The following is an 11707-nucleotide window of genomic DNA, read 5'->3' as shown; positions in this document are numbered from 1 at the left end:
AAGGGGGAAAGACCCTCAGCAACACCTAGGCCAGTGTCTATCAACGGTCGTTGCTGTCGTGTCAGCAGTGGGAACTGCCTAAATGCCATCTCCGGCAGAAGCGTAGCCGATAACCAGAGCCAGGAGCGGTCTGGGGAGAAGCGGGGCCCCGCCCCAGCAGTGCCTTCTTTCACGCTTGCCTTGCTCTGTCCATCTCTCTCTGGAATCCAGGTGTCCCACAGGACCCAGTTTGAAGTCCACCGTTTCGGTTGAACCCCTTCACATCACACGTGAGAAAACAGAGACCTGGAGAAGCTAAATATCCCAGGGTCAAAAAGCTGGCGAGTGGGCGAGGCAGAACCGGACACTGGGCTTCCCGCTGCTCAGGGTGAGGATTCGGGGCTGGGCCAGGCAGCCTGCACTGCTCTAAACGACTAGGCAGGTAGACCCCGGTGATATCGTATTCCCTGTGCCGAGCAGTGCACACTGGGCACCCAGAGTCGAGGAACATGGACCCCATCACCCAGCACTCGCAGGGGAAGGAGAGACGAGAGGGCCAAACTGGTCTGCCTGAAGTGACGTTTGTTCCCGAGAGCTCCAGAGGCCGGAGGGGTGATGGCTGGTCAGCGGAGCTGGGGATGCGGGCCCAGAAAGGGAGAAAAACGGGGAGTGGCAAGGACATGAGGATGGAGCCCCTCAAGCAGAGCAGGAGGCTGCGCTCTATGGAGACAGGAATGGCACAGAAACACTTCTAGGGACACAGAGTTGTTTTCTGCCCATTCCCAGATCTCCAGGAAAACCCTGGTGGCTTCGAGAACCTTGTATCTGTGGCTGCTTTGAAACACGGGTGGGGGCAGGAGCGAGAGCTGTATCTCAGGTGCTTCCGGCATGGCCAGGAGCGTGGTGGCACCCCAGACTAGGAGGACTCCCTACAGTGCAGGAGGGGTGCCGCCTGGGCAGCTGGGCTAGGCCTTGGAGTTTTATTGGGTTGCTAACGTGACGGACGGTGCCCGAAGGCTAGAAAATGGAGGGACTGCTGTGCTGGTGCTCTGTGCAAAATGGTCCGTGTTGTACACGTGTGTGCATGTGGGGCATGCTTGTTTTTTATTTATTTATTTATTTATTTGGAGAGGTTTTCACTATAGGGCATGTGTGCTCGCCACACAGACAGAGACATAGAGACAGAAAGCGAGAAATCACCCCCCAGGGGGGATGGTCATGCCGCAATCCCTTCTCCTCCATTCTCCTCTCGGGATCTTGGGCACGCACGCACACGCGCCCGGTGTGAGTTCTAAGCCACCGAGTCCGGGACGCAAACCGCGGTCGACTATGTGGGAGTCCAGCGACATAGCCATTATGCTAACTGCTGGTTCCCGGTATGCTTGTTTACACGTGTGTTCGTGAGTGTCAGCACCCGCGTGACTGCGTGAATACCTGCATTATTTGTGTCTCATCTGTGGCTAGGGGTGTGTGTACAGGAACGGAGCGTATGCAGGAGTGCACGTGTGTGGGCTGGACTTTGGAATCTATGGGCTACATGTGTATGGATGAACACATGGCCACATGGGAAGCTGGAGGTGGGAGTGCATGAGATCCCCATGTGTGTGTCTGTGTCACCATGTGGACAGGACTGTGGGGATGTCTGGGCATGGGACCGTGTGCTCTGTGCATGTGTGCCCTGTCAGGCCGGGGCCCCAGGCAGCCCGGCCACCCCTGCTGCTACGTCTCTGCCCCACAAGCTCTGGGCAGTGGGGAGGGTGGATGCTCTGGGAGTGCTCGCCTCGGGCTTGCTCCCTGCAGGAACGATCCCACTTTCCCATTCCTGGGAAGGAACATAATGTCCACTGGCTCCTCTCCCGCCCAACAAGTCCAACTCCCGGGCCGCCTTGGGCTGTGAGCGCTCCCTGACCAGGACAGGGAGGATCAGGGAGCCAAACCTCGGGGGCAGAGTGGGAGGGAGACTCCCTGGCTCCAGAGGGGCTCCTCCCTGTTGCCCAGTTCCCTGGCCCTGGGCAGCACCGCATGTGAGCCGCTCGGGAGGCCTCCCGCAGCCCTGACCATCAGGATTTCTTTTTGGCAGACAGGAAAACTGAGGCTCGAGACCAGCAGTTGGCGTAATGGTTATGTTGCTGGATTCCCATGTAGTCCACCACGGTTCAATCCCAGACCCGGTGACTTAAACTCACACTGGGCATGTGTGCATGTGTGCTCAAGATCCTGAGAGGAGAATGGAGGAGAAGGACTACGGCATGGCTATCCCCTCTGAGGGGTGATTTCTTGCTCTCTGTCTCTCTGTCTCTCTGGCAAGTGCACGTGTCCTATAGCAAAAACCTCTCCAAAATAAAAAGAAAAGAAACTGAGACTCAGTTTGAAAACTTTTCCAGGATGGCACAGCCAATGAGTGGTAGAGCTGGGACTAGAACCAGGTTCCCTGGCTGGACAGTCTCAGCTCTCACCCTGCAGGCAGGCCCAGCTCATCACCGTCAGAGCACAGATGGGAGACTGAGGCCCAGGAGGGGACACAGTCTCTTACCAGGCTTCCTGCCTTCCTTCCTAGGCTGTCTCCTGGAAAGCCCTGGAGCTGGGGGCTGTAACCGCCGGAAGGGAACTCAGACACGCTGGTGACCAATCTTCCCACTATAGAAAAGGCCTCCCTTAAAAGTCCAGGGCACACCGGCCTCTGCACACATTGCTCTCCTTTGCTGGGACTGACGAGGTCACACTGCAGCTTCGGTGACCAGTGACCAGGGACCTTTACTTCCACTTCCTTGACCTGCACAGCCCCAAAGCCAAAGGATCCTTGGCCTAGCCCCACAGGCACATGGATCTCGTGACCTCCAATGACCCTCTCACGTCAGTCAGCCTTGCCTTCCTCAAACTGCTGTCACCCTGGAGGGTCTACCACGTGCCAGGCCATGTGCCAACCCTTTCCTGTCATAGATGGTGATGGTACATGTGACGCTTTGACTTATTACCTCATTTAACCTCCAGAATGATACTATAAGGTGGAAACTGAAGATCAGGGAGCTTAGGTCACTTTCCAAAAAAACACACAGCTCTCAAAAGTTGGAACAAGAATTTGGACTTGGGTCTAACTTCGAAGGTTATGTTCTTACTAATTAAATGATCACATGTGAGCCCTACAACAGTCCTGCACAGCAGGGAATATGTAACCTGGGGTCAGAGACAGGACACAGAGACGATAAGTAATTTGCCTGAGATCACATATTGAGCAAAGGGCAGAGACGGGATGTGAACTCGGGACCATAGAAAAATCAATGCGCTTATGCGGATAGACACCTGAGACTGACTTTGAGAATGTGGGCAGGTGTGTGTGTGCACTCCTTTCCTCTCTTCTTCCTGCCACGCCAACGCCTCTGCTCTGGCCAAAGCAGCTGTCTCTCCTCCCGGTCCCACAGCAGGCATCCTCTGTTGTATTCCACCTATCTCTGTCCCTTTCCCTTCTCCAAAAGTGCCTTTCTCAGATTTTCTATGGTTCTCGGGAGCCCTTAGGTGCCTTCTGCCTCCCGACGGGAAGGAGAATGGAGGAAAGAGGATTACCATGTGCCCACCCCTGGGATGCTTTCCCTCTCTCTCTTTCTCTGTCTCTCTCTGGTGAACGCACGTACCCACTCGGCAATAAGTAAATACGTAAGTGAATAAAGAGACGCACGCTTAAAATCTGAAGGGAGGGGGTCTGGTCGGAAGGTCCTCCCTCCCATGATTGGTTTTTGTTTTTCGTTTTTCTTTTTCTTATCACTCAACCACAGATGTCTCCTCAGGAAGTCTTCCTAGGACCACCCCCTAAGTGGCACCCTCCCACCTCACCATGTGCTTTTGTCCTAACTGACCTACTGAATCTTCTTCATCGCATGTAATGTCTGGGAACAGGCTAATGCGAATTTTCGTGGCTCATGCATTTATTTTTGGGTCTCTGCCTCTCAGAGCGGAAGCTCCTCGAGGTCAGGCTTGTGTCCATCTGGCTGAGGACAGGATCTCCACCACCTCGGCCAGCGCCTGACACGTGTCAGAGTGCTGTAAGGCCAAGCACGGAGCAGCCTGTCCCCCACTGCTAACCTACTCATGGCAGGTGCACCCCGGGGGCTGGTCACCAGCTTACGAACCTACTGGAAGGCAGGTGCATACTTTTCCAGAATTTCCACCCCCACCCTTCCAGCTGCCGCAGTCCTCCTGAAATGCCCTCTAAAGACCCACTAAAATGGGATATGAGGATTACCTCCAGTTACAGCAAGCGAGGAGAAACCATGTGCAAACTGAGCTCCTTCCTGCTCCTCTCCCTGACTGGGTACTCAAACGCTGGAGATCTCCTAGAAATACAAGGTGGCACCCTGTTGATTCGGCCAGAAAGCTGAATTACCTGGAGACTCCACGGAAAGGGAGAAAAGGTGACAGAAAACCTACGAGGCGCTTTGTACAGATTTTACCATTTAAGGCCCCTAAATTGGCCTGCAGGATAGTATTAGGAAACCGATTTTGCAGAGGAGATGGAGGCTTAGAAGTAAGTGTTTCTGTTCCAAGGTGACATGATTAGCGCACAACAAAACCGGAGTGCAGCCTGAGGCCTGCCCGACATGGAAGCCTCATGCTCTTTCCACATCTCCATGCTGGTGCCTCAGCCTCAGTTCAGCATGAAAACCTATTCCGAGAACTGAAAAGAACCAAGAGAGATAAAGAGACCGTCTTGATGAGGCTGGGTAGGCCTAGAGCCCTCTCAATACTTACTCCAGGGGAGCCATTTGGCTCCAAAGTGGCCTGAGCAGGAGTGTCCTGCACCCCGAGCCAGGGCATGCTGAGTAGGCCTGGTCCTCCCACCATCCAGGGTACTTGGAGCAGCCCTGGGGTCCAGCTTGGGGCCTGGGTGCTCCTCAGGGCGTCTCAGCTGCCTGCCCGTCTGCCTTCCAGACTAAACATTCCCCTTCCCAGCTCTCCCTGCTCCATCGGGGCAGAGTGTCCTAGGAGAGTCTCAACAACAGAAGTGAAGGATAGTTTACTTGTGTCATGGACACCCTTGGGACAGAGCAGGCACGTACCCAGGCTTACCAATGTAACGATGCACACACACAGGGAAGAGCAGGCCTGTGCACACTGGTTGGGGGAGAGCAGTCAGAGATCTGCAAGTACCACACATACGCACACGCGCGCGCGCACACACACACACACACACTCTCTCTCTCTCTCTCTCTCTCTCTAAGGCAGAAATGGCTATCTTTGAACTCCGATAGAGAGGTGAGCTCACAATGAAACACAAACACATAAATACTCAGATACCCTGTGCCCTGGGCTTCCGGACTCTGACACTGACATGTAGGACTCCATGTGGACACATACTCACACAGCCTGGAGAGTTGTATTTTGGAAAAAGGTGGGGGGAAAAGCCTGCCAATGTTTCCACTGTGTGCTGCTTGTAACAATTTTGCAGCCTGGAGACACGCCCCTAAGCTGTGTAGCTGTGTGTGGGCTGTCAGATAAAGAAGGGACCATGAAAACAAACCGCTCAGAGCATGGTAGGGGAAGGCCAGAGCTTTGCTTACAGGGCTGGGCATGGGGGCTGGGTACAGGGTATAGGGGGGATCCCCATCAGAGGATACAGAGGCAGCTGGACCTTCCAGCTCACGGACTTACAACTTCAGCTCTCTGAAAAACAAAATAACCCTACCCTACATGGTTGCTTTGCAAAGACTTGGTTAAATGAGTACGTGAAGCACAGTGCCCAGCACACCACAGCCTCTCAATAAATGAACGCTCTTACGATGAAGCTCACAATACCTTGGGTGACAGGACACGGAGCAATTCATCGCCACCTTCAATGCTGCCCCTGCAAGAACTGCCTCGTTGTATCACTCCGAAATATCTGATCCACAGTCGGCCCACCTTATCTGAGGGTTCTGCACACGTGGATCCAGCCAACCTCAGACCAAAGCGTCACACTGGTGCTGACGTGTGCTGCAGCTAGGCCTACGGTGATGTTGGCTGTGTCTGGACAGAACATGGACAATTGCTTTTCTGGTCATCATTCCCTCAACAGCCCAGTCTAACAACTATTTGCATAGCTTTTACCCTGTGTTAGGGGCCACTGGGTCGTAGGAAAAGTCATGACATATTTTCTCTGTTTTTTTCTATGCGAAAATGTGTCATGACTTTTCTGACCACCCAGTACAAGTAATCTAGAGATGACTTAAACTCTATGGGAGGAGACGTGTTGGTTGTACGCAAACATACACCACTTTACACAAGGAACGTGAGCATACGTGGATTTCGGTATCCTCGGGGGTCCTGATCGACCCCCCACATAGACTGAGGACTGACTGTGCTGTCGTGTGTGCCCACGGACATCACATGCATTTGTCACAGTAACACTAAGCACAAAGTCAAAAGCTAACCTTACTGAATATGCACTCAGTGCTAGTCATTGTGCTAAGCACTTTACAGAGGATAGGCTACGTGACGTCACGGTAATCATTGAGGAAGTACGATGATCAGACCCATTCCAAGGGAAGAAACAGGCCTGAGGAGTCAGAAACGGGAAACTTTAGAGTTCATGAAAATGGAAATACGGATCCATTTAAGCACTGAGACTGAGAGTTACATGTGTGTGCACATGCGTGTGTGTGTGTATTTGTCATAACTGACGCTGTTGGAAGTTAGCCACGACAATGAGTGGGTGTGGGTGACCCCAGATTCCCAGGCAAGATGTGGAGCGCCCGTCCTGCGCTCTCTTCAGTGTGCACGCGCAGCCTGCTGTGGACACTACAGTGGTCTCTCTTTGAACATTATTTTAAGCGTGAGGTACTGGAGGTGATAGATAGTGAAGTCGAGAAGAAAAGGACCATGTTGAATAGTAGAAATTAGAGTTTTATTATGGCCAGAGAGGTCTTTTCTTTTAAGAAAAGAATTATTTTATTTACTTTATTTAGTTCATTTGAAAACAGAGGGACAGAGTGTGAATGTGTGTGTGAGAGAGAGAGAGAGAGAAAACAAGCCGCCAGGTCTGGGACTTGAACTGCCATGTGGAAGTTCGGAAGTACGATGATCAGACCCATTCCAAGGGAAGAAACAGGCCTGAGGAGTCAGAAACGGGAAACTTTAGAGTTCATGAAAATGGAAATACGGATCCATTTAAGCACTGAGACTGAGAGTTACATGTGTGTGCACATGCGTGTGTGTGTGTATTTGTCATAACTGACGCTGTTGGAAGTTAGCCACGACAATGAGTGGGTGTGGGTGACCCCAGATTCCCAGGCAAGATGTGGAGCGCCCGTCCTGCGCTCTCTTCAGTGTGCACGCGCAGCCTGCTGTGGACACTACAGTGGTCTCTCTTTGAACATTATTTTAAGCGTGAGGTACTGGAGGTGATAGATAGTGAAGTCGAGAAGAAAAGGACCATGTTGAATAGTAGAAATTAGAGTTTTATTATGGCCAGAGAGGTCTTTTCTTTTAAGAAAAGAATTATTTTATTTACTTTATTTAGTTCATTTGAAAACAGAGGGACAGAGTGTGAATGTGTGTGTGAGAGAGAGAGAGAGAGAAAACAAGCCGCCAGGTCTGGGACTTGAACTGCCATGTGGAAGTTCAGCACCCTTAACCACCATGTCACCTGCTGGGTCCACCAGAGAGGCCTATGAGGCAAAGGTTCAGAACATAGAGGGAACACAGGGATCAGGGAAATCCTGATCCTAATCCTCACTGCGGCCTGGAGGACTTGGTCACCCACTGAGGGTTCTGAGAGAAGTCACCACAGAGCCTCGAGGAGGCTGGGAGAGCCACAGCTACAGAGCAGACATCGGGCTTCGAGAGTAGAATAGGGGTAGACTCTGAGAAGACAGGGGCTCGTGCAACTGATCCTGGATACTGCAAGGTTCGAACCCCCTTGGCTGAGGCTGGCTGAGGCTCGCAGTGGTTAGCCTGCTAAGCCCTCAGAGGGGTTCAGAAGTAAAGGGACTGCCCCTGTCCTCAGGGGACTCAGAGTCTACCAAGGAAGGTCAAACTGCAAACCTCCAGACACTGGGACAGTGCCAGGACTGCTGAGCTGTTTATGGCGCCACCTTGCCTGCAGGCCTTCGCCATGCTGCTGCCTCCACCTGTGATACCCTCCTGCCCGCCACCCTCCCTTCGCCTGGCCCCACCCCGCCCTGCAAGCTCTGCTTCTCAACTTGCGTGTTTCTATAGACGTTTTCTTTTTTTTGAGAGATGTTTGCTATAGGGTGTGTGCACTTGCTAGAGAGAGACAGAGAAAGACAGAAAGCTAGAAATCACCTCCTGGGGGAATGACCATGCCCAAATTCCTTCTCCTCCATTTTCCTCTCAGGACTTTGGGCATGGATGCACACATGCCCAGAGTGAGTTTGAAGCCACTGTGTCCGGGGCTTGAACCACAGTCAACATGTGGAAGTCCAGTGACATAAACATTATATCATCTGCTGATCTCTCTATGGACTTTTTTGAGATGTATTTTGCAGTTCTCTTTTTCTTCCTCCCATCCTTTCTTTCTTAATTTCCAGCTCTCAACTTCAAACTTTGTTTCAATTTTCATATTTGAAACAAACTACTGTCCTTTTATTGGTGAGGTGAATGATGAAAACATGCTTGTATCTTATGCTTAATTAATAAAGCCTTTAAAGTTATTTTTTTAGGTTTTTGCCACTGGTGCATGCACCTGCCAGAGAGAGAGAGAGGAAAGTGAGAAATCACCTCCCAAGTGGGGGATGGCCGAGCTGCAACCTCTTCTCCCTCTTCTCCTCATTTACTTTCTGGGACTTTGGGCAAACACCATGGAGTTATCTGCCTTTAAAAAGGCCCATGCTGATGTGGTAGGCAGAATAATAGCCCCCTAGAGATGTCTGCAACCTGATCCCCTCAACCTGTGAATAGGTTACTCCACAAAAGTCATTTTGCAGATGAATTAAGGTAAAATCTCAAAATAGGGAGATTAGCCCAGATTATCCAGGTGGGCCCAGTGTAATCACCAGGGCCATTGAAGACGGAAGATGGAGGTAGAATGGAAAGAGATGGCACCACTGAAGCACAGGTCACAGGGAGGTCACTGGTCCCTGCTGAGGGCCACCCAAGGAAGGTGGGGAAGGAGCTTCCAGAAACAGGAAAGACAAAGAAATCGCTTCTCCCCTTAGAGCCTCAGGAAGGAATGCAGCCCGACTGACACCTCGATCTCACACTCTGAGCCCCAGAAAATAATAAATGTGCATGGTTTTAAGCCGCAAAGCTAGTGGTAATGAACTACGATAGCTACTGGAGACCAGGACAGCTGGCTGCAGAAGAAAGGAAGGAAGCCTGTTGCTTACAGAAGAGTTTGCATTCCCTAGCGTCAGCACTGGGCTTTGTGGGAGTGTGCGCGCGGGTGAGAAGGACTCGCCCATGTGCTGTATGGCTATCTGTTCTCCCCCCAGATCATCATGGTTGACAGAGGACAAGTTTCCCCCCAATAAATGGACATCTCATTTCAATTGGACCTTTGTGTGGAGGTAAGTTCACATGGCGGCGTGGACTTGGCCTGCATGCCCCTTCCTCTGAGAACCATCAAGGGCATCATTGTGTTCACGCACTAATAAGCACTGCAAGGCAGTTGGCTTTGCTTTTCTCGTGTTTTCTTTTCACAGTGACATCTGCTGGGCTTCAGCTGGCATCCTGGACTCTATGCAGGAGAGGGCGTGGAGGTGGATGAGAGGAGGAGGGGAACAGAGGCCCAAGCGGAGGGACAGCAGTCTGAATGGCATTTACCAAGTATACATGAACCCACATTCTTACAGCAAAAGCGTGAACTCTGCCAAAAGGAGCCTATGTCTTCTATTTGAGAAATGGAACTCCGAGAAGTCCTCACACAGCCCACTTGCTCTACCACGAGGTAGGAGAACACAGTGGGACAGAGACTGAGACCAGAGCTGAGTGTGGACACCGCCTCCTACTGGCCGTACGTCTGGGCTTCGGCCTGAACTGGGAGAAGAGGGTGGTTCCAGGACGCAGTGAGAGAGCGCATTTATGGTAAGCCATCCATACACAGGAGCTCTTGGGAGCCCTTCGCCTCCTGAGCCAGCATAAAAATAAAGAATAATAAAGAAGCAAGACTAGGGTTCTGTGGTCAGTTATCTTGCTTGGAGAATCTCTGCTGAAAGGTTTCCAAAAGGCATGAAATACTTTCCTCCTGGGTTCCCTTTACGCACAAAGCTTCTCTTCCAAGCTGTGATTATGAAGCCTATAATCTGAGTTCCCATCTTGAATCCTGCTCAATGGGCCAGATTTCCTTCTCATCCCTCACAGCATGCTCAGCCCAGCCATACCCATTCATTAGAAGCGCCACCCCGGGTAAGGGAAGCGCTGAGCTCTGGGAGGAGAGGTCGGCCTGCAGGAAGTGCCCGCTTACGCTTTTCTTAGGGGCAAGGTGTGTAATCAGCAGATGGGGAGGAAGCCTGTGCTTTCAGCTTCATTCTCAGTCAGATACCTGGTTACCTGGCTGCCACCTCAGATGACCGTGCCCTAGCTCCTTAGAAAGGCAGTGCCTCTTCTGCTAGCCAGGTGGGGCTACCCCCCCACCAAAGCTTATGACAAGCTCATGACAGGGGGCCTAAGGACCAATCATCCTGTCTTTCCTCCGGGCTGAGATGGCTCCCAGTTCCAGGGTCAGACAAGGAGGGTTCTGAGAAAGATATCAGGATTGGGAGGGGTATGTCACAGCTATAGCGCAGGGACCTGAGCAGGGGCTGAAAGGCCACCAGGGAGGAAGGGTGGGCGCCATCTCCAATGTGCCCTCGCCACCCTGCCAGGGACACAGAGGAGAGAGGGCCCATAACCAGCATGGTCAGAGAGGAGGCAGAGAGGTGCCTGGCCTGGGATCTGGGGCACTGGGTGTGCAGGGAACAAACCAGTTAGAGCAGGGCACCACCAGCGTTCATGTCAGGCTCTGAACCATTGAGACGTCTTCCTAAAATGCACATTCGTACTCAAGGGATCTGGAGTGGGGCTTGAGTCTGCACTTCTATCTGGGTCTCAGGTAAGGCCCTGTTGTCTCAGGTAAGAGTTGTATTGAACCCTTATGCTAAAGCATAAAAGTAAAGGATGACACAGAACCCAAACGAGGGTCTTGCAGGAGATGCTGCTCTCAACTCCCTTGATGTTCCAGGGGCCATAACTCTCAGCAGAAGTAATTAGAACGCTCTCACCTTCTCCTGGCCTTTGGGGCTGCTCTCTGTGTGCACTTCAGGAGAAATGACCAGGGCCAGGACACAGCTTGGAGATTGAGACTTGACTAACAGGAGCCCGCTTGGAGCAAAGGCCCCAGTGGGAATGAGCAGTGTGGCTGCGGCCCCTGGGAACGGATGAGACAGGTGGAACAGAGGCTATGGAGGTGGTGTGGAGGGGGGTGCTGGACACCGAGCTGGGCTCTGACCCTGCTCAGCTGCAGCCCCTGGGCCGAGCTGACCTCCCTGAGCCTCGGTTTCTTCATCTACCAGTGGTAGTATGAGAATTACTATGATTTAGGACTGAGGCGAGAGTTAAATAAGGTGATGAATGTTAAAGCATCCAGTCAAACGACCACCTGGCTCACAATCGTTTCCAATGTCCAAAACATTTTGAAACAAAAAAGCAGTAAGTAGGCTCAGCCGTGCAGGGTCTTGACAACCAAACAGAGGAGTGTGGCTTGTGTTGCCAAGAAGCCAGTCACAAATTGTTTCCACCTAGGCATAAAGCAAGCACGCCC

At 52.0% G+C, this 11707-nt stretch overlaps 1 long non-coding RNA gene across 2 annotated transcripts in view; it reads left to right on the top strand.

Moving 5' to 3' along the window:
- The first annotated feature begins 214 nt into the window (after positions 1-214).
- The window catches only part of LOC102497240 (uncharacterized), a 14072-nt gene continuing 2579 nt past the window's right edge, over positions 215-11707 (top strand). Inside the window, exons 1-4 of one of the 2 annotated variants that reach the window (XR_001369515.1) lie at positions 215-367; positions 2537-2928; positions 9402-9476; positions 9612-9993. This is a non-coding gene — a long non-coding RNA (uncharacterized LOC102497240). The remainder of the gene's footprint in view (positions 368-2536; positions 2929-9401; positions 9477-9611; positions 9994-11707) is intronic. The other variant, XR_001369514.1, reaches the window with a different exon arrangement.

Source organism: Tupaia chinensis, unplaced genomic scaffold, assembly GCF_000334495.1.
Source record: "Tupaia chinensis unplaced genomic scaffold, TupChi_1.0 Scaffold143740_1, whole genome shotgun sequence".
Lineage (NCBI taxonomy): Eukaryota > Metazoa > Chordata > Mammalia > Scandentia > Tupaiidae > Tupaia > Tupaia belangeri.
This window is presented reverse-complemented; position numbering and strand designations above follow the sequence as displayed.